Raw genomic sequence first — 23,252 nt, forward strand, 5'->3', positions numbered from 1 at the left:
TGCGACCGGTCCCTCTACCTACCTATCGACCGGGATCTCGAATGGCGCAGAGCTGACTGCCGGTGCTCAAGCAGATTTCAGGACCACTCCCGCAAAGCCTTAGGCGCCATTGACTGGCAGTCGGAGCACGTCTTGGGGTCGTGTTCGCGCTCCAGGCAAAACAGACACGTTGTGCGGATCCGTCACCGACATTCAGCGATGACAGGTACCGCAGGCCTTGAAACCAGGCATCCCTCGTGCTCCTTTGGAGTCGAAGACTTAAAAAAAGAAGTCGACAAAAGGCAAGAAAATCTTAGTAAAAAATGACTGAGGCTCTTCCCGGATCTGCGCTGGCTGGCGCGGAAAAAGAAAGGACTGACTTCAGCGAGCGAGGGCGGTGTCTAAGTAGCTGCAACGTCACCCCGGCGACCACGACGCCAATGGCGGACGCAGAGCCGAACGACACCACCTACCGATGTGAAGAGGTACTGCTGTTGAAAAAACTCTCCATATTTAGCCCGACGCTTGGGGTAATTCTAATATAAGGAATATAGATTGCTAATGTGTTTCTTTGAGATAGTCCAGTCTAGGGTCACTAGACTGTCATGCTGTCGTGTTACTTAAGTTCAAGAAAGAGCACCCTATGGTAGGTTCTCACAGGAAACCTTGGTGGAAAGTTTTAAATATATATATTTGCGTTGTTTTGTATAGTACGAACCCGGCCCAAGGTACATGGCGCATATTCATACTACGCAGCACGTTTTTTTTTCTTAATTTTTATTCACAAAGAGGTGTGATTTACATGCCATTATTTCGATGAACTGACACGTTCTTGGCCTTTCACGGCCGAGCTCGAGCCGTAAGTGATTTGCGCAGAATCACACGGTGTTGAGCTGAGACCATGACCCATCTTCCACGGTCGACAGTTGGAGCGGTTACACCAGCTCCTATCCAACATGGCGTCCAGAAAATCCCTCGCGCCACCTCTGAATGCAACACTCTCTCCTGTAGAGTAGGAGGAGCTACAAATCTACAGAGGCAGCCTGGGCTCGAGCTCGGCCGTAAGAGGCCGAGAACGTGTCAGTTCATCGAAATAAATGGCATGTAATCTGTCAAACATACGTCATGTAGGAAACACTTTAAATTTAATAAGGTTGACTTAATCAACCTCATTTTTGTAAATGTATTTAATACATTAGATTTAATCAGTGGGTGATATTTACTGATAACAAAGGTTTCTAAACATAACCGTATAAATGGGACCCCGTCCTCTGGGTGGGTAGAGAAACACAGCTGTTACTACGATGCACTTGACCCCGGTGCCACTGCACCTGCTGGATTATCGATGCCTCCGCCCTCACAACACAGCCAACAAACCTATCAATTTCTTATGACCTTTGTACAGAGGGCAATGTTGTTTCAGGGGGTCTCACTCTAATGTGGGCGTTGCTTCAGGGAGGTGTTTGGGGTGTTACCTGAATGTCTTCTGTAGTTATTAGTTGGATACGGGTGCCTTAAGCCAGGTATGGCGAGGTGTGTCGGATTTCATTTGGGATTATTAAATACATATGCAGACAAAAACACATAACTCTCTCGGTTATTTTACAAAATAATGAGTTTTAGGCGCCCCTCAGGAATACTAATAACACATTAAAGCCATTATAACCTAATGTGGTTAAAACCCCAAATTCAGATCCACTCGGGGTTGTCCCTCTTACTCAGTTCCTCAGTTCTCTTTCTTTGACAGTAAAATCAGCCTCCTCGGAGACTGTCAAAAATTGCAATGTCGACTATATTTCAAGTCGCCACAGCGGGGTATTGGGTAAAGTTTTCAATAAGCAATAATCGCGCCTCGGTTCGACCTCATTGACTACGATACTGCCACTGCGCAAAGCTAAAGAGAGGTAAATCACTCGAGGTACGCACCGGAAATAAAACTTAAGACACCTACAGCGAGCAAAAGTCACCCTTACACAACACTCTGAGACGCAGATAACAATAACTCACCAGGAGCAACACTCTGAACTGTACTCTATTACCTGTCAGACTCATAAAGACGATGTATTGTACGCAAAGGATTCTGGGGGTACATATGCTAATTAGCGTTTCCTTTCATAGTCACCGCTGGAGCAAAAAATACTGTGACATCACAGATATGTTCTCAAAACAAGAGTTATTTTAAGAGGGCGCTTTTAGTAAAGAAAATCTTAATAATTTCACTTCTCTTTTCTGGGCCCGAAGTCTTAAATCTTTCAGTGCTTCGTAGGGAGGCATTAACGCTTTACATATGAAATGTACAATACTGCTCTGAGATCCTGTTTTGCAATGGGTCAAACGGCTTCTAGTAGCTCAAAGCAGAGACACAGAGTGAAAGGTAGTACTAATACCGAAGTGTGGCCACAGAATAAAAGAGGCACACCTTTCATTGCGTGACATCCACATGTCGAGCTGCTTTCTGCAGCGTGCACATTGTACATTTTACACAAACTCTTTGATACCGGGAGTATGGAAGTACAGATTGTGATGAGGTGGCCTCCTCCCTCCATGTCATTACCCATCAATATGTGTCTGACCCAGAGGATCCAAACAGGATTCACTTTTTATACAATTCAATTCTTGGCCTCTCTACTGAGACTGCAGAGGGTTACCAATTGTCTTACAGCAATATGGGAAATTACAGTTAATGAGTTTTCGCCAACAAGTACGTTGTGTTTTGTTTTCATAATCATTATTACGTTTGTAGGTCATTTTATTACATTTACAAATATCTATGTATTTAGACAGTAACTTCTTTGTGCTTGCACGCCTGGGTTCGGTCCGATCCTCATCGCCATTTCAGGCTCCATTGGTAGAAGGAGGAGATACACAGGGCAAGCAGTGAACAGAAGAATGGTTTATTCCTCGAAAAATAAAACCAGCACTGGGGTCCCTACAGCAACACGACAGAGAATGAACAGAGGGAGCCGTCCAGCCTGGAATGCCCCGAGGCGCTCTCAAGCTAAACATTCCAACCACCATGACATCACACAGCATCATTCCTGGAACTAACTAAACACATAAGTCACTGTCGAAATACATGAATAATAAATATCAGAAAATGCCCTACATACAAAATACTGATAAAAACATAACACAACAAAGAATGTGTACCTAATTTCCCCTTCTAAGCTTCTTTTTTAGCACCTTTAGTATAAATGAATGGAGCTACAAAGTAACCACTGGTGGGTGACCTCTCGATCAGCAGAGGGTGTACATTATCAATCAAACGATGCTTTCCGGTAGCAAGAAGTGTGGCCGGGCCAGGAGTTGGATATGCCCGGGGCTCTGAATGGTACACTCTCTGCTGTAGAGTTGGAGCAGCACCAAATCCACAGAGGCGAGACAGGGCTCGAGCTCGGCCCTAAGAGGCAGAGCACGAGCCGGGCCAATGTAATACATGGCATAGTATTAGGAAAATACACGTCATGTAGGAAACGCTTTACATTTAATACGGTTGTCTTCATCAACATCAATTTTCTTTACTACATTAGATTTGATCGATGGGTGACATTTACTGACGAAAAAGATTTCTAAATATAACCGTAAAAATGGGTCCCCGTCCTGAGGGTGAAGGAGAAACACAGCCGTCACTACGCTGCAAAGGGCCCCAGTGCCACTGCACCTGCTGGATTAATGTCTTCTGTAGTAATTAGTTGGGTAAAGGTGCTTTAGTTCAGGTATGGCAAGGTGTTTGCCGCATTTCATTTGGGATTTTTAAATACACATGCAGACAAAAACACATAATAACTATGTTATTTCACAAAATAATGAGTTTTAGGTACCTCTCATGAATACTAATAACACATTAAAGCCATAATAACCCAATACGGTTAAAACCCCAAATTCAGCTCCACTCGGGGTTGTCCCTCTTATTCAGTTCCTAAGTTCTCTTTCTTTGACAGTAAAATCAGCCTCCTCGGAGACTGTCAAAAATTGCAATGTCGACTATATTTCAAGTCGCCACAGCGGGGTATTGGGTAAAGTTTTCAATAAGCAATAATCGCGCCTCGGTTCTACCTCATTGGCTACGATACTGCCACTGCGCAAAGCTAAAGAGAGGTAAGTCACGCGAGGTGCGCACCGGAAATGAAACTTAAGACACCTACAGCGAGCAAAAGTCACCCTTACACAACACTCTGAGACGCAGATAACAATAACTCACCAGGAGCAACACTCTGAACTGCACTCTAGTACCTGGCAGCCTCATAAACACGATGTATTGTGCGCAAAGGATTCTGGGGGTACATATGCTAATTAGTAGTTCCTTTCAAAGGTTCCGGTCACCGCTTGAGCAAAAATTCCTGTGACATCACAGATATGTTCTTAAAACAACAGTTATTTCAAGAGGGCACTTTGAGTAAAGAACATCTTAATAATTTCACTTCTCTTTTCTGGGCCTGAAGTCTTAAACCTTACAGTGCTTCCTAGAGAGGCATTAACGCTTTACATATGAAATGTACAATACTGCTCTGAGATCCGATGTTGCATTGGGTCAAGCGGCTTCTAGTAGCTCAAAGCAGAGACACGGAGTGAAAGGAGGTACTAATAATACCCACTGTGGCCACAGAATAAAAGAGGCACACCTTTCATTGGGTGACATCCACATGTTGAGCTGTTTTCTGCTGCGCGCACGTTGTACATTTTAAAGAAACTTTTTGATTCCGGGAGTATGGATGAACAGATTTAAATAATATTATCGTCCAGTGCTTCCTTGCAAAGCAAAATCCTTACTTAGAGTGAAACCATTTTTCTTCGGTGACGTGTATACAAAACAAAACGTGTTTTTTGAATGTGCGCGTTCTACCCCAGACGGGCATCATGGCGCTGAATAACAGACGTTTGTTATCCAACTCAATGGTACTCATTTAATTGACCTCAGAAGGATGAAAGGCTGAGGGTACTCCCTGAATTTGAACATGTGACCATACATTCGAACTCAAGCCCCTGTAGTTTATGCATTAATCAAAGAGCAACCAGACCCGGTTTAACAAAACTTTGTAGTTTTAAGAGTGCTCGAATCATTTTGTAGAAACAAGTATTAAAAGGGAACATTGGGGTTAAATACTGCACAGAATGCGCCGCATAATTTAACTCTCTTGACATATAATTTAGCCAACTTTCGCTTGCCGCATAATTTATGATTGAAGACGTCACCAGAGCTCATCTTGGCCCACTGGCTGCACTAAACTCACACCAGAGCCAATAGCAGCAAAGGTGGCCTCCTCACACCAGGTCATTACCCATCAATATGTGTCTGCCCCAGAGGATCAAAACAGGATTCACTTTTCAAACAAATTCAATTCTTGGCCTCTCTACTGAGACTGCAGAGGGTTACCAATTGACTTACAGCTATATGGGAAATTACAGTTAGTGAGTTTTCCACAACAACCATGTTGTGTTATGTTTTCATAATAATTATTATATATTTAGATCATTTTATTATATTTATTATCTATGTATTTAGACAGTGACTTCTTTGTGCTTGCACCCCTGGGTTCGGGTCCATCCTCTTCGCCAATTCAAGCTTTATCGGTAGAAGGGGGAGATACACAGGCCAAGTAGTGAACAGAAGGGTTTATTCCTCGAGAAAATATAATCAGCACTCGGGTCCCTTCGGGGACCCACCAGAGAATGAACAGAGAAACCCGTTGTGAGAAGTTGGCCTGATATGTAGTGTTTCCAATTCTGGAACCACTGGGTATCAGTCCAAACAAACCCCAAAGATGTCAGGTTGTAAGTCAACCTTGTAGACAAGCTATCCTAATGGTAGCATGGACTAAGCAGCCTTAAAGGCTTAACTTAAGAGGTCGTGTTAAGCGAGCTGTTTTACCACATACAATCCTGTAATCAAATGAAAGGACACCACACAAGTATATATTATAAAAATATATGTATTTATTTCTAAATTACTCCCCAGTACTCTTTATGAGGAAAGGGGCACAAGCGTTAAATCAAAAGCACTGTTACACATATAAAGTTGCACGTTTATGGATGAGGGCGGGTGGCCACTCAGACCATATATCAAAAAAGTGGTATAAGTAACACTTTACGAACAATGGTTAGGCCTAGGGCCTAGAGATTCGCTGGGAGCAGTCAGGACAAGCAATGAAGAAGTCGGGAGTAGCCCACAGGAGACGGGTGCAGCACGGAAAGTGCGGCGCGCACCAATGCACTGTCAATGGTGCGTAAAAGTCAGTTAAAGTGAATAAAAAGATACTTCCGCTGAACCTAGGAACACAAAACTTTAGACACAGACCCTAGAGGTGTGTACCAGTGTAAAGACACCGGCGTTGCAAAGTTACCTCACCCACAGGCCGTGGGTGCACAGGGTCGAAGTGGCGTCGGGTTCTGTCACGCAGGTTCTGGGTGCTTGGAGCTGTTGCAGCTGCAGGCGCTGTGAAGCAGAAGTGTCCGGTGCGATCCAAGGGTGGATCGATGTAGAAAAGTACCTGAAAGCAGAGGGGACAGAGTCTGGGTCACTCAGCAGTGACCAGGGTGGAACCAGGACGGAACCAGGCAATGTCGGGCGCAATCAGGCGGTTGTCGATAGGCTTCTCTCCGCTGTCACGTGGGCTCTGGGGCATCTGCGACGTCCAGGAGCAGGTCACGATCTGTCCCACGTAGGCTCTCGCCGTCAGCACCGTCGGCTTGAAGATTGTAGCAAACAGCACTTGGCAAAAGCAATCCACGCGGAACCGGGAGATTGCTTATCACTCGAACCAGGAGGGTCAGAGTGGGTGCTCCTTTTCACAGGAGCTGGTGCAGATCTGGAGCAACCAGAAAAGCAAGTCGGATTTCAAAGTTCGTCGGCACAGGGGCCACAAGCCAGCTGGCAAGTGACCGGGCCAACGCGTCGAGCGCACACAAGCAGAAGGGCCCCACGCAGCACTCAGCGAGTGTGGAGGGGTGAGCTTTGGTGCAAGTGGAGCTCGGGGCTGGGGCTTCTCAAACCCCGGTGTACAGCTTCGAGGGTCACTCGTGGGCCGCACGGTCAGCGTCTCGTGGCCTTTTCAAGATGGCGTGCCCCACGCTTCCGGTCGCCTCCACGGGTCTCAGCTCTGCAGGGACTGTGGATCGGGCAGGTAGAAGGCAGGCAAGCTTGATCTCGTCGATCTCTGTCGCTCGAGTTCCGGCGGGAACTGCAACAAAGCAAGGGTCGAGGGCTGGATGGTGCCTGTTTGCACAGGGTGGTCACTCCTTGACCACAAGGGAGATTCTTCAGTCTTCTCACGTCGTGTAGAAAGTCGAAGGGTCCAGATTTCGTTTCTTATGTTTCTTCAGGATGATCTGAGGTCCGTTGGGACTGCTCCCCCTCTTATTCGAATCTAGGGGGTTGGACATCCTGCTAGGTCCCCTCCTATGGGTGGGACCCAGGAAGGGGGTGGTTACACCCCTCTCCTTTGATCCTGGCCGCGCTGGGACAGGGGCTGGGAGGCCCCAGAACCGGTTTGGCCGGATCCTGCAAGGGGCAGCCTTGTGCTCCCCAGGCAGTGTCTGGTTTCATTGAAACCTCCCTACTCCAATCCACTATCTCCTGTCTGGGGTGGTTTGACACCGCCCTGTGACAGGAAACTCTTTGTCCAGGCCTCCTCTGCCGGGTTTCGGTCAGCAGCAGGAGGTCAGACCCGTGTCTGTGGCAGGGGCATCCATTTTGTGGATCTGAGGCTCATTTTAAATCAACCGCGTTTCAGTAAAGTAACATGTCTTCTCCCTCTAGAAGGGTGGAATGCTACCCCCGTCGCCAGAACTGGCGAGGGGGTAGTATTCCAATTCGTATGACACCTTACACGACATGTTTTGATAAAGCCAAACCAAAGTTGCTATATAACCGCGAGGATTATAATGCGCTTAAGAGTATATGGTATGGCATTATCCCGGATCAGCTTAGGGAGTTGTTCCCGACAGCTGCAGACAGGCTCAGCTCACGCCAGAGCACCATCTCACATAAAACCACGCACTCTGCCTCCAGGATTGATGAGGCCTTCCATAGGAGTGGCTTACAGGCTATATATGTGTCCAGATATAGGTTTAGATATAGGTATACTATATCTAAGCAAGGGGTGATTACACCCACTTGCCCCAGCTGAGTGTTCAGCCAGTTGTGTCAATTTAAGAACCAGCCAGGGGTGGCAAAAGCTATGCTTCAGCCCCTGGTAGGCCTTGGTGGCACCTATGCCCTGGGCACCTATAGTGCATGGTACAGGGGCTGACAAGGAGTCCATTTCCAATTGTGGTATGTACCTATAGCACATGTATTATGAATTTAGAGAGAGAACAGCAGGCTGGGGGTCTGATTAGCAGGCCCACAGCCTCAGTAAGTCGAAAACCAGTGAAGCAAAAAGCAAAAATTGGGGTGACCATAGGATAGCAGACCCTACTCTCCTACATAACCCCCCCCCCAAACGCAGGGACATTAAACTTAACCTTGACCAGATAAGTCTTCATGTTCTAAGTGGAAGTACCTGGAGAGACCATCTGCATTACCATGGTCAGTCCCTGGGCGGTGCTCCACTGTAAAGTCCATCCCCTGTAGGGAAATGGACCACCTGAGCAGTTTGGGATTTTCACCCTTCATCTGATTTAGCCACAAGAGGGGCTTATGGTCTGTCTGAATTAGGAAGTGAGTACCAAACAAGTATGGCCTCAACTTCTTCAGGGCCCAAACCACAGCAAAGGCCTCCCTCTCAATAGCTGACCAACGTTTCTCCCTGGGGGTCAGCCTTCTGCTAATAAAAGCAATGGGCTGGTCTTGACCATCTTGATTAAGTTGTGAAAGCACAGCTCCCACCCCCAAATCAGAAGCATCTGTCTGTACAATGAACTGTTTGGAGTAGTCAGGACTCTTCAGGATAGGTGCAGAGCACATGGCCTTCTTCAGGTCATCAAATGCCTTTTGACAGCTAACTGTCCACTGAACCTTTTTGGGCATCTTCTTGGATGTCAAGTCATTCAATGGTGTCACAATGGACCCATAGTTCTTTACAAATTTTCTGTAATACCCAGTCAGGCCCAAGAAGGCTCTGACTTGTGTCTGGGTAGTTGGAGGAGTCCAGTCCTGTATGGTCTGGATCTTGCTCTCCAGTGGTTGAACTTGACCCCCACCTACTAGGTGGCCCAAGTACACAACCTTGCTCTGCCCTATCTGGCACTTAGTAGCCTTGATAGTCAGGCCTGCCTTTTGCAGGGCCTCCAGAACCTTCTTCAGGTGGATCAGGTGATCCTCCCAGGTGGAGCTAAAGACAGCAATATCATCTAGATATGCTGCGCAAAAGTCATCCAACCCAGCAAGGACTTGGTTCACCAACCTTTGGAAAGTGGCAGGTGCATTCTTCAAACCAAAGGGCATTACCACAAACTGATAATGCCCACTAGGGGTAGAGAATGCTGTTTTGGCTTTTGACTCTTCAGCTAGTCTGATTTGCCAGTAGCCAGCTGTCAAATCAAATGTGCTCAGAAACTTGGCAGAAGCCAATTTATCAATGAGCTCATCTGCTCTTGGAATGGGATGAGCATCTGTCCTAGTGACAGCATTGAGACCTCTGTAGTCCACACAAAACCTCATTTCTCTCTTCCCATCTTTGGTATGAGGTTTTGGCACAAGGACCACTGGGCTAGCCCATGGGCTCTCTGATGGCTCAATCACTCCAAGCTCCAACATCTTTTGCACCTCAGCCTTTATACAATCCCTGACATGGTCAGGTTGCCTGTAGATCTTATTCTTCACAGGCAGATTGTCACCAGTATCCACCTCATGGGTGCACCAGTTAGTCTGACTGGGTGTGAGTGAAAACAAGTGTCTGTGGGCCTGCAACACCTGTCTGCAGTCCACCTGTTGCTGCTCAGTGAGGCTGCCTGCCAAGGCTACTCCATCAACTGAACCATCATCAGGGTTCTGGGAAAGCAGGTCTGGGAGAGGGTCACTCTCTTCCTCCTGTTCCCCATCTGTGGCCATGAGGAGACTCATGTCCTCCCTGTCAACAAATGCTTTCAAACGATTGACATGGAGCACCTTGTGGGGGCTCCTAGGGGTGCCAAAGTCAACCAGGTAGGTGACTTCTCCCTTCTTTTCAATGATAGGGTAGGGTCCAGTCCATTGGTCCTGGAGAGCTGCTGGCCCCACTGGGTCCAACACCCACACCTTCTGCCCTGGCTGGTACTCAACCAGAACAGCCTTTTGGTCATGCCAGGCTTTCTGTAATTCCTGACTGGCCTCAAGGTTTTTGGATGCTCTCTCCATGTATTCAGCCATCCTGGAGCGGAGACCAAGTACATAATCCACAATGTCTAGTTTAGGCTTTTTGAGAGGTAACTCCCATCCTTCCTTCACCAAACTCAATGGACCTCTTACAGGGTGGCCAAACAAAAGTTCAAAAGGGCTGTAGCCAACCCCCTTCTGTGGGACCTCTCTGTAAGCAAAGAGCAAGCAGGGTAAAAGGATGTCCCATTTCCGCCTAAGCTTCTCTGGTAAACCTTTTATCATTCCCTTTAGGGTCTTGTTGAACCTTTCCACAAGCCCATTGCACTGTGGATGGTAGGGTGTGGTAAACTTATAGTTTACTCCACACTCTTTCCACATTGCTTTTAAGTATCCAGACATGAAGTTAGTACCTCTGTCTGAAAGAACCTCCTTTGGAAAGCCCACTCTTGAGAAAACTGCAATGAGGGCTTTTGCCACCACAGGAGCTGTGGTGGTCCTCAGGGGAATTGCTTCTGGGTAACTGGTGGCATGATCCACTACCACCAGTATAAATCTGTGCCCAGATGCTGTTTGAGGATCCATGGGACCCACAATGTCTATTCCAACTCTTTCAAAGGGTACCCCCACCACAGGTAGTGGTATCAGGGGGGCCTTTGTTGTGCCACCTGACTTACCACTGGCTTGGCAAGTGACACAGGAGCGACAAAACTCCTTGACATTTTCTGACATGTGAGGCCAGTGAAAGTGTGGAACAAGCCTGTCCCAAGTCTTATTCTGGCCTAAGTGTCCTGCAAGGGGAATATCATGGGCCAAGGTAAGAAGGAAGCCCCTAAACTTCAAAGGTATAACCAACCTCCTGGTTGTGCCAGGCTTGGGGTCTCTAGCCTCTGAATAAAGGAGTCCTTCATCCCAATACACTTTATGGGTACCTTGAGCATTCCCTGCAGCCTCAGCAGCAGCTTGCTGTCTGAGGGGTTCAAGTGAAGGGCAATCTAATTGGGCCTGCCCCAGGTCTGCCCTTGAGGGTCCCCCTGTCCCCAGAAACTCAACCTGATCAGGTTCAAGCTCCTCTGAGACAGTCTCCTCTTGGACTGCAGAATCAGTTTCCTGTGAAACCTGATCCTCAACCTGGGGCAAGTGGGAAGGCACAGCCTTAACCCTCTTGCTCCTTCTCTTGGGTTGTGGTTGGTCTATTGTTTCAAGATCCACCACTGGTTCAGGAAGGCACTTCTTAGCCTGAGACCTTGTCACTGCAAGGACATGAGCTGAAATCCCTAGCATTTCTGCATGAGTCCTGTACTCCACTTCTGACCAAACTGAGCTTTCAAGATCATTGCCTAACAGACAGTCTACTGGGAGGTCTGCACTCACAACAACTTTCTTTAGGCCATCTACCCCTCCCCAGGAGAAGTTCACAACAGCCACACTATGGGAAGTAGTGGAGTTGCTTGCATTGGTCACTAGGTAACTTTCACCTAGTACAATTTGTCCAGGGTCCACAAAGCCAGGTGCCACCATTGTGACACTGGCACAAGTGTCCCTGTAGGCCTGAGCCAGTTTCTCATTAATTAAGGGAGTCTGCCTATATTTGCCCAGGTTACTGGGGCTTACTGCAGTGGGCAATGATATGTCCACATCATATAGGAGAACTGCCTGTGTGGGGATTCTGACTAGGCCAGATTCCACCTCAGTACCCAGGGTCAACCCTACTAAACCGTTTGGCTGTGTACCACCACTGCTGACTGTACTAGGGGGTGCAGTTGCTTTAGGAGCTGCAGTGGTGGGGACTGGATTTTTCTTAGTGCATTCACTGCCCCAGTGTGAAACTGATTTGCAGGTATTACACCAAGGTTTCTTTGGGCCATCATTCTTCTTTTTCTTGTTTCCATTTTGGGAACCCCCTCCTTATTGCTAGTTTGGGGGCCTGAAGACTTCTGGTCCTTTTCTTTATCTTTCTGATTCCCACCCTTCTGGTCTGTTTTCTTCTGGTCACCTTGGTTCTGGTTTTTCTGCTTAATCCTTGTTCTGACCCATTTGTCTGCCTTCTTTCCCAATTCTTGGGGAGAGGTCAAATCAGAGTCAACAAGGTATTGATGCAACAGCTGGTTCTGACAGTTATTAAGGATCTGTTCTCTCATCATAAGATTGTACAATCCTGTATAGTCTGAAACTTTACTTCCCTGCAGCCAACCCTCCAGAGCCTTAGTGGCACAATCTACAAAATCAGTCCAGTCCTGAGTCTGTGCTTTTTGGGTGTCTCTGAACAACAACCTGTATTGCTCAGTGGTTAGGCCAAACCCTTCAATAAGAGCACTCTTCAGAACAGAGTAGTTTTTGGCATCCTCAGGTCTAACAGTGAGGAGCCTGTCCCTCCCTTTCTCAGAAAAGGAGTACCATAAAATTGCTGCCCACTGATCCTCAGGGACCTGCTGTACCATGCAGGCCCTCTCAAGAGCAGTCATCCATTTGTGGATATCATCCCCTTCCTTGTAGGGGGGCACAATTTTTGTCAGGTTTCTATTGTCATAGGCCCTGTCTTTTTCTTTAGGAACTTTGCTGCCACCAGTGGCATCTAAGCCACTTATTTTCTGTTCCCTAGCCAAGGTAAGTTTAGCTTGAGCTAAGGTCAGTTTAGCTTGAGCCAGAGCTACCTCCTCCCTCTCTATCTGGAGTTGGACAGCCCTCATCCTGGCCCTATGCTCTTTTCTCTGGGAGGAAGTCATTCCTCTTTGAGATTCTCTTGAGGCACTAGAAAGGTGAGAGTCCCTTGACAGAGATCTCTCCCTTCTATTACCTGGGAGAATTTGGTTATGAGATCTGGAGTGGTGCTGGCCCTCTCCATTCCCATGTAGGTCCAAGTTGGCCTGGTTAAGCCTGGCAACCTGTACCTGATTTCCCTGCTGGTCCTGATCTTCAGGCTCTTCTACATCAGAGCCTTCCTCTTCCTCTTCCTCCTCCTCTTCTTCTGGAAGATTCTCATTCTCAGGGGAGTTTATCCCTTCACCTGAATCTAAGGGAGCCTGACTCACCTTATCTAGATCATCCTTTTCTAGGAGAGCTATTAGGGAAGGAATGTAGGGCCTCTGCCCTTTTTTAGCCCCCTGGCTGTGCACAAGGCACTCAGGTCTTTGTGGCTAAGGTTGTCATATCTGGATGTTGTCCCTATAGGATCAACTTCTACAGGAGCAGAGCCTGAAGCTCTACCTGTATCAGACATGACTGCTAGTGAGGTGTAAGTGGTGCACTTACCTACACTAAGTGGTTTCCTACTGTACCTTGCTAGTGAGTTGTAGTCAGGGTGTGCTAATCCTTTTTATCTACAACTACTAAGTTCAGTAGAACTTAATATGCTAAGCTTTTGATTTATATGTACCTAGAGGTACTTGATGTGATCTTTCAATTTGATAAAGATTGCAATGGTAAAACAAACAGCAAGCTCAAATCCGCACCGCTGCACACCAATGTGAGAAGTTGGCCTGATATGTAGTGTTTCCAATTCTGGAACCACTGGGTATCAGTCCAAACAAACCCCAAAGATGTCAGGTTGTAAGTCAACCTTGTAGACAAGCTATCCTAGTGGTAGCATGGACTAAGCAGCCTTAAAGGCTTAACTTAAGAGGTCGTGTTAAGCGAGCTGTTTTACCACATACAATCCTGTAATCAAATGAAAGGACACCACACAAGTATATATTATAAAAATATATGTATTTATTTCTAAATTACTCCCCAGTACTCTTTATGAGGAAAGGGGCACAAGCGTTAAATCAAAAGCACTGTTACACATATAAAGTTGCACGTTTATGGATGAGGGCGGGTGGCCACTCAGACCATATATCAAAAAAGTGGTATAAGTAACACTTTACGAACAATGGTTAGGCCTAGGGCCTAGAGATTCGCTGGGAGCAGTCAGGACAAGCAATGAAGAAGTCGGGAGTAGCCCACAGGAGACGGGTGCAGCACGGAAAGTGCGGCGCGCACCAATGCACTGTCAATGGTGCGTAAAAGTCAGTTAAAGTGAATAAAAAGATACTTCCGCTGAACCTAGGAACACAAAACTTTAGACACAGACCCTAGAGGTGTGTACCAGTGTAAAGACACCGGCGTTGCAAAGTTACCTCACCCACAGGCCGTGGGTGCACAGGGTCGAAGTGGCGTCGGGTTCTGTCACGCAGGTTCTGGGTGCTTGGAGCTGTTGCAGCTGCAGGCGCTGTGAAGCAGAAGTGTCCGGTGCGATCCAAGGGTGGATCGATGTAGAAAAGTACCTGAAAGCAGAGGGGACAGAGTCTGGGTCACTCAGCAGTGACCAGGGTGGAACCAGGACGGAACCAGGCAATGTCGGGCGCAATCAGGCGGTTGTCGATAGGCTTCTCTCCGCTGTCACGTGGGCTCTGGGGCATCTGCGACGTCCAGGAGCAGGTCACGATCTGTCCCACGTAGGCTCTCGCCGTCAGCACTGTCGGCTTGAAGATTGTAGCAAACAGCACTTGGCAAAAGCAATCCACGCGGAACCGGGAGATTGCTTATCACTCGAACCAGGAGGGTCAGAGTGGGTGCTCCTTTTCACAGGAGCTGGTGCAGATCTGGAGCAACCAGAAAAGCAAGTCGGATTTCAAAGTTCGTCGGCACAGGGGCCACAAGCCAGCTGGCAAGTGACCGGGCCAACGCGTCGAGCGCACACAAGCAGAAGGGCCCCACGCAGCACTCAGCGAGTGTGGAGGGGTGTGCTTTGGTGCAAGTGGAGCTCGGGGCTGGGGCTTCTCAAACCCCGGTGTACAGCTTCGAGGGTCACTCGTGGGCCGCACGGTCAGCGTCTCGTGGCCTTTTCAAGATGGCGTGCCCCACGCTTCCGGTCGCCTCCACGGGTCTCAGCTCTGCAGGGACTGTGGATCGGGCAGGTAGAAGGCAGGCAAGCTTGATCTCGTCGATCTCTGTCGCTCGAGTTCCGGCGGGAACTGCAACAAAGCAAGGGTCGAGGGCTGGATGGTGCCTGTTTGCACAGGGTGGTCACTCCTTGACCACAAGGGAGATTCTTCAGTCTTCTCACGTCGTGTAGAAAGTCGAAGGGTCCAGATTTCGTTTCTTATGTTTCTTCAGGATGATCTGAGGTCCGTTGGGACTGCTCCCCCTCTTATTCGAATCTAGGGGGTTGGACATCCTGCTAGGTCCCCTCCTATGGGTGGGACCCAGGAAGGGGGTGGTTACACCCCTCTCCTTTGATCCTGGCCGCGCTGGGACAGGGGCTGGGAGGCCCCAGAACCGGTTTGGCCGGATCCTGCAAGGGGCAGCCTTGTGCTCCCCAGGCAGTGTCTGGTTTCATTGAAACCTCCCTACTCCAATCCACTATCTCCTGTCTGGGGTGGTTTGACACCGCCCTGTGACAGGAAACTCTTTGTCCAGGCCTCCTCTGCCGGGTTTCGGTCAGCAGCAGGAGGTCAGACCCGTGTCTGTGGCAGGGGCATCCATTTTGTGGATCTGAGGCTCATTTTAAATCAACCGCGTTTCAGTAAAGTAACATGTCTTCTCCCTCTAGAAGGGTGGAATGCTACCCCCGTCGCCAGAACTGGCGAGGGGGTAGTATTCCAATTCGTATGACACCTTACACGACATGTTTTGATAAAGCCAAACCAAAGTTGCTATATAACCGCGAGGATTATAATGCGCTTAAGAGTATATGGTATGGCATTATCCCGGATCAGCTTAGGGAGTTGTTCCCGACAGCTGCAGACAGGCTCAGCTCACGCCAGAGCACCATCTCACATAAAACCACGCACTCTGCCTCCAGGATTGATGAGGCCTTCCATAGGAGTGGCTTACAGGCTATATATGTGTCCAGATATAGGTTTAGATATAGGTATACTATATCTAAGCAAGGGGTGATTACACCCACTTGCCCCAGCTGAGTGTTCAGCCAGTTGTGTCAATTTAAGAACCAGCCAGGGGTGGCAAAAGCTATGCTTCAGCCCCTGGTAGGCCTTGGTGGCACCTATGCCCTGGGCACCTATAGTGCATGGTACAGGGGCTGACAAGGAGTCCATTTCCAATTGTGGTATGTACCTATAGCACATGTATTATGAATTTAGAGAGAGAACAGCAGGCTGGGGGTCTGATTAGCAGGCCCACAGCCTCAGTAAGTCGAAAACCAGTGAAGCAAAAAGCAAAAATTGGGGTGACCATAGGATAGCAGACCCTACTCTCCTACACCCGTCCAGCTTGGAATGCCCCGCGGCGCTCTCATGCTAAACATACCAACCACCGTGACATCACACAGCATCAATCCTGGAACTAACTAAACACAGAAGTCACTGCTTAAATACATGATTAATGAATATCAGAAAATGACCGACATACAAAATACTGAGAAAAACATAACACAACAAAGAATTAGAACCTAATTTCCCCTTCTAAGTTTCTTTTCTTTTTTAGCACCTTTAATATAAATGAATGGAGCTACAAAGTAACCACCGGTGGGTGACCTATCGATCAGCAGAGGGTGTACATTATCACTCAAACGCACCTTTCCGGTAGCCAGAAGTGTGGCCGGACCCGGAGTTGGATATGCCCGGGGCTCTGAATAGAACACGCTCTGCTCTAGAGTTGGAGCAGCAAACCTCACCCATTAAATGTCTTCTGTAGTAAATAGTTGGGTACAGGTGCGTTAAGTCAGGTATGGCAAAGTGTGTGTCGGAATTCATTTGGAATTTTTACATAAACATGCAGACAAAAACACACAACTCTCGGTTATTTCACAAAAAAATTAGTTATAGGTGTCTCTTAAAATCTGCACTCCTCCGCCTTCCTACTGCTCCTTAAACCTCCATGCCCTACTTATCAATTAATGTATTTTAGCCAGAGTGATTATCGAGAGATATATAGCTCACACTCTCCCAATCTTACTGACCAAGCTACGCCTCTGCGTTTAACCCACACCTCTTGGCTTTGCCACTGCTAGTTACAATGTAAATACTGCTGTCTTGGCCCGAGTTAACAAAGACAGATCTGGGGTGTGTCTCAGCACCTCAACAATGGTCTTTTAATGGATTATCAAAAGCTACGGACCTCCGTAATACAGGGAGTACTCTCAGGAAGCTCTTGAGGCATCTGAAGTGCAGCCAGCCACAAGAGACATTCCAACACAAGCTCTGCTTTTACTTCAAGCCAAAGAACACGTTAGACCTCTCAGCTCTCCTGCGTGTTATCACTCATTGAGAGCCAACATCCGCATTAAGGACAGAATATACAAAACCGTGGTGCTGCCACCAGCACTATTTTGGGGTCATCAGCAACGAATTTCACGTTGCAGCAACGCAGCGTTTCCGTCACACGCAAACATGTCTCAATTAATTTCTTGTACAATAATACTCGTCAGTAATGAGGCGTGGTTTGTAGGACTAAAGTTTAGCCACGTAGAGAAAAAATGAATAACAGTAAAATGTAAGTAAAAAAAAAAACTCTTACCTTCCTGGTGTGACGTCATACTCGCTCTGCACTACTCCTGGCCCTGCTCATGCTGCATGAAAGCAGTGATGCCAGGGTTGGAGTGTGCGGCCTTCTCACCACCAGGGCCAGACTGGGAACCAAAACCGGCCCTGGTAAAGAGCTCGGGCCACCCCCGGGGGTGGTAGGGGGTGTGGCCGAGCTATTTGCCATTGCCGGTTTCGGCCGATTTTGTTACAGCAGCCGATATTGCAGCTATGCTGCAAAAACGGCCCCATAAAAAATTGGCCCCCAGGGGCCCAAAACGGCACCCAGGGGCCCAAAACGGCCCCCAACCCTAGCAGCCCACCAGGGTAATGCCCAGGGCCCGCTACGGCAGTCCGGCCCTGCTCGCCACTCCTGAGGACACTGGAGCCCTATGCTGTCTCTAACCTTAGAGTGGATTAACATGCGCTTGTCTGGCTGGCCGTCTTACAAGACTGGCTGGTCGTCACGGCCAGCCAAAAAAGACATGCACACTTTTACACTGTCCTATCCATCATAGCTTTCTGCTGCTGACCTGACTGGCAAAAGCAGAAAATAGAAAGCGCTGCTCCTCCCCTCCCTCCTCTCCCGTTCTGACGCTCACCTTGGGATGGGGATTTGAGAAATAAAATGGTGATAAATCAACTTTATTATCATTTTATTTTTCCATCTCTGGGGGCAGTTTTTTTAGTGGGGCGACGCTCCTACACCTAAACGAGGAACCGCCCCTGTCTCTAGACATCCCTAGTTTAATTAATTTATTTCGCAGGGAAAGGTTGGTAACATTTACAAAATGCGTCCACCCCGATACAGTATTAATGCTCTTTTTCGATTACTCTCGCTGAGATGTCTGTGATGCCGTTCATTTCTGGATGTCATTTTAACCGTTCTAGGGAAATCTCATAAAACATTATGCATTTCATGATAGTAGATTCTGCAGGCCAATCAGGCACTCCCAAAGACCCCTCCAGGGGACCTGCTGTGTCTTATTTGCATGTGTATGTATGGTTGCATGCAGCAGGAAGTACACACAAAAGGAGACGGGAAGATGCTTGCAAATAGTCTAACCTCTGGCAATCGCTCAGTATAGCATACCCACCCATCGTTCTTTTGCCACAGTGTCACCTCAGTGTGGACCCTGCCATATGCAAATCAGTCTTGCTCCTGCTCCAATAGAATAGTCCAGCCCGAACTGCAGGCCAAGTCCTCCATAAAGAGTTACACAAAAAACCCAGGAACGGTTTCACCCTGATTGGGGGTTCATCAGTTGGGTGTAGCTTGGTTCTAGGGGCACAGTGAGCACAGGACCCCTGTCTGGGCACACCCACAATGGCAGTACTTCAAACACACAAAAGGTGATGGGAGGAATGCTTGCAATAATTCTAACCACTGCCAATCCAATGGGGTGGCTTTCCAACCCATTTTTTAAGACCACTGTCCCACCTCACCTTGGACTCATCACAATCAGGGTGAAACCAGTCTTGGGTTGTTTGTGTAGCGGTGTGAGGAGGAACTGGCGTGGCAGATCGGACTGGACTGGACTTTTCCTGTTAGAGCTGGGGCATAACTGATTTGCATATGGCTGTCCAAACTTTGTAATCTTTTTATGAACACTCATCAGAGCTCTACAAATTAAAGTAATATTCAGTGCTGACGGCACTGCGGAGTTACGACCTCCTGTCTATATCATCAAGTGGTAGTGCAGCGAGTTGGGAAGGTGGTAGAGGGAGGCATATCTGAGGTGTGGTGCTACTCATGATGGGACATTTACCATATAGATTATGTGGAGCAGCTATAAAAACAATTCTGTAATTGCAGGCAGCCAGCTTGCTATCTCTTGTTTACAACCTAAAAAGAGTGTATGCACTGTGGGCATGGGTAATGGATGCAGCCCATGAGCTCTGAACTCCTTGCTGAGAACCATCCCCTGCCTGCATTGGTGGCCATCAGAACTAGGTCCCAGTTCCTACCTTTCCAACCAAGCCAGAATCCTGGGAATTGTGGTGGACAACAAACTATCAATGGTTGACACACCAACTGAAGCACCTGTACCTGCGCGTGCTCCTGAGGATCCATTGATGGCTTCCTCTCGACACCCACTGACACTCACCACCCAAGCACTCACCACCAGCAAGCTAGATTACAGAAAAGCACGCTACGTCGGAAATGTCACGAGAGTTGCTAGTCAGAAACTGAAAAAATTACCATAGGACAAAAAAATAAACAATTCAGTTGTCACAAGTGAACAACATGGACAATTCAGCCAATCACCTGAGGACAAATCACACAATTAGTAACAGCAGAACAATTGATGCGCAGCACACTGAACGAAACAATGGATCTGATTAAGTGTTATGGGGCACAATGGATCCAATCAGGGTACAATTCGGAGGTACATGCTAGTAATGTAAATGTAAATGTAAATTGATACTTGTATAGCGCACTACTTACCCGCAAGGGTCTCAAGGCGCTTGTACGAATACCGCTGTGGAACCCGTCCTGGCTTTCCCTGTGAGGCGTCCGCTCCTGGGCACCCCCAAGGTGGAGGCCAGGCATCCTTAGTGTTGTGGGGGCCGTTGTGGAGATTAAGCAAGCTATTGCCCAGAGTTGCAGAGTGACAGCATCTACCCACTATTTTAGCCCACTGCCAAGATGGTGGTTCCAATGAAATATGCTAAACTTGTCTCAGCGTAATTTTCCAACACCGGGACACATTCATCAACGCTCACATGCTGACTGCGTTCCCTGCTGTGAAGCAACAAGCAGGTGGCGAGGGGACTCTCTTATTTTTCTTCCAGCTGACCCAAAACAAGGCCTATTTAAATGGCCACAAGTCCTCCTTTTGTTGGTGCAGCATCCAGGCAGAGAGCTTTCTGGAGCTTCACAACTAAATGCTGTTGCCATGGAGTGTAAAACAGCTTGTTATCAGTTCACAAGTACTTAAGAAAAACTAGGTATTGGAAGCTAGCTTTTGACTTAGTTAAAACCCTGTATATATGAGATATTCATGCACTGTAAGAATGTCGGAAGAAACGGTCGGTCCGAGAATTTATACAAATATCAATTCAAATATCATTCATTTTTTAAATTTCTTTTATAATGCTACTCATTCCAATGTAGGGTGTCAGAGTGCTTTACATCTCACACACACATATGGGTTGCAATAAATCACACATCAATGTACAGGACTTATGAACTGCAAGTAACAATAAGTTTGTTTTGTGAAAAGTAGTAAGCCACATCTACACACAATAAAAAAATCAGTAATACACATGTTACACAATGTGCTTTGCAGGAGCCCTGTACATTAACCCACTATGCTTCTTTGAGTGGAAACCGTGAAAAGACAAAACACAGATCAAATGCATTAATCACCTGAGTTATCTCTTGTTATCATTCACTGAGATTTATTGGATACACAGAGATCTCTACAACAGGTGCCTTGACCCCATAAGATGTTTTAAAATGCACCCTTTGCAACTAATTATGGCAGAACAGATCTGTTGTCATGTTTCTCCTTCTTGCCAATTTCATTGTTGCAGAGTTTTTAAAGTTACAAATATAAGCAGAGGCCTAGATTTACTCAGATTTTACACTGGACCGCACCACTTTTTTAGTGCAGCCTGGAGGCAGTATCTATTTTGGTATTTTAATAAAAATAGAAACTTAAGGCAGCACACAGTAGTACCTTGCATCGGGTAGGATTTACGTGGGTGGTGTATGGGTTTTCCCGTACATCCGTCCATGTATTTTGACACAAACCCATATTCACAAAGGCTTGTAAACATTAGTTCATGCCAAAATGGTGCAGCAGTGACTGGCATATCTGCAGCACACACTCTCAGACAAAATAGCCACAAAGGATAGCTTTTAAAACAGGAAGGAATACCGTCTTGCACAAAAACTGTCCTGACCACAAAGCAAGCAGCCATGACACAAGGGTGCTTGCGTTGGCGATAGGCAGCCATAGGCAGCCATAGGTCCACCAGCACTAGGAGACAGCAGAACTGCCGCATTTACTGGTCTTCATTTTGTGAAACGTTTGTAAATCTGTTTATCAATGATTGTCACACTGATTTTTAAGAATTTCCCCCTCACCTCTTGTGACTTCCACCTTTTCGTGGCCAAACCTTGACCTCAATGTAAGGTTTCATGGAGTTCAGTTTTTCTAATTCCAACGCACAGGGCAGTAGCGAGGCTGGAAGACTGCTGGAAGCCGCCTTGCGTCTGCCAAGTCATTTTCCCAGTATGACCAGGACCAAAGGCCACAGCAAATCAGGATGAAGAGTGTAGATAAAATGTCCATCATGTGATTTTCCCAGAGATCTGCATGCTACCAACAGGTCCCTGCAGCACCAGACTTTTAACTCAAATAGCTAAATGTTCATTCCACTGTATATTTGAGCCTTTTAGGGATTTAAAAATTCCCCCCATGTTTTAGATTTGGTCTTTCCTGATGTTGGCCACTTGAATTTGGAGATGTAAAAATGTTCTTCCTTATTCTTTTACTACAGGACATTTTAAGATATGGGGTTGAAGCTGAAAGGGTCGGGCCCACGAGAATGACAGGCAACCTATGCATGCTTGACAAATTCTGGCTGTCCATGTACTTAAGAACCCTTGCTACTACACTTACGGCTACAGAAATACTCTCCAGGCAGGCACCTCAAACAAATGCACAAAAGGTGTAATGTTGTGCATGTGTAGTTTGTGTAAGCGTAAAGATCTGGGCAGGGGGTTTCTCTCTTAATTATAAACTTAAATCAGAAAGTATCAGAGACTAAATTGACGATGGTGGGAGTGAGAATAAAGAACAACTGCAACCTGTTTTGAGGGCAATAAAGAGACTCACTACCAGTGACCTCTAGGGACTATAAACGAGTGTTTCAGCACCAACCACTAGATAATGTCACCACACAACACTGTCTTGGCATCATGCGTCTTTAACTAATGATTATAGATCTCATGGTCCCTCCTATGCCTCTTTGGAATCCATTGCCATGTGTAAACAGCGGAAGGTACTCATTATAGGTAACAAGATACCACTGACCCTCACAACAAATTGTATGCCATCCATGGAATTTCAGTGAGTTTATTACCCACGTTAGAGATTAAATCATGTAAAATCTCTCACTAAAACGTATTTCATTTGGTTAAGCATCATGTGGCAATGTAGCATTGTCCAGTATGTCTGAGTGCAGACTAACCAGTGACAACTGTATCTTTCATAGGGTACATCACATGTTCAGAATGCCAAATGCAGGTTGCAACTAGCATTTTTTCTCATAACGGTCAAAATATGTTAAAAGAGTCAGTGCATACAATGGTGGTATGTTAAGCAGTTTAATATATTTTATAGTTTTTATTATTCACAATTGCAGTTTGTAGTATATTTAAAGTAATGCAGATAGTTTATATTATTCACAATTGCAGTTTGTAGTATATTTAAAGTAATGCATGCAGTAATGCTTAGTTCTTGCTGCCAAATTTAGTGTCTAACAAAAGGAGAGGAACCTTTAATGCCAAAGGGGTAGGGAACCAACAAGACAAGTAAAAAACAACTCCCCCTTTTGCCAGT

At 46.9% G+C, this 23,252-nt stretch overlaps 1 protein-coding gene and 2 non-coding genes across 3 annotated transcripts in view; all 3 read right to left on the reverse strand.

Annotated features, from left to right (window-relative positions):
• The window catches only part of TRIM44 (tripartite motif containing 44), a 511,513-nt gene that overhangs the window by 113,155 nt on the left and 375,106 nt on the right, over positions 1-23,252 (reverse strand). The gene's annotated exons all lie outside the window — the stretch shown is intronic.
• Positions 1,736-1,875, reverse strand: LOC147729237 (U4 spliceosomal RNA). Its single transcript, XR_015309241.1, has one exon. It is a non-coding gene; the product is annotated as a U4 spliceosomal RNA (small nuclear RNA).
• On the reverse strand, positions 3,930-4,069 carry LOC147729238 (U4 spliceosomal RNA). The gene has a single exon (XR_015309239.1). It is a non-coding gene; the product is annotated as a U4 spliceosomal RNA (small nuclear RNA).

Source organism: Lissotriton vulgaris, chromosome 2_2 (assembly GCF_964263255.1).
Source record: "Lissotriton vulgaris chromosome 2_2, aLisVul1.2, whole genome shotgun sequence".
NCBI classification, from domain to species: domain Eukaryota; kingdom Metazoa; phylum Chordata; class Amphibia; order Caudata; family Salamandridae; genus Lissotriton; species Lissotriton vulgaris.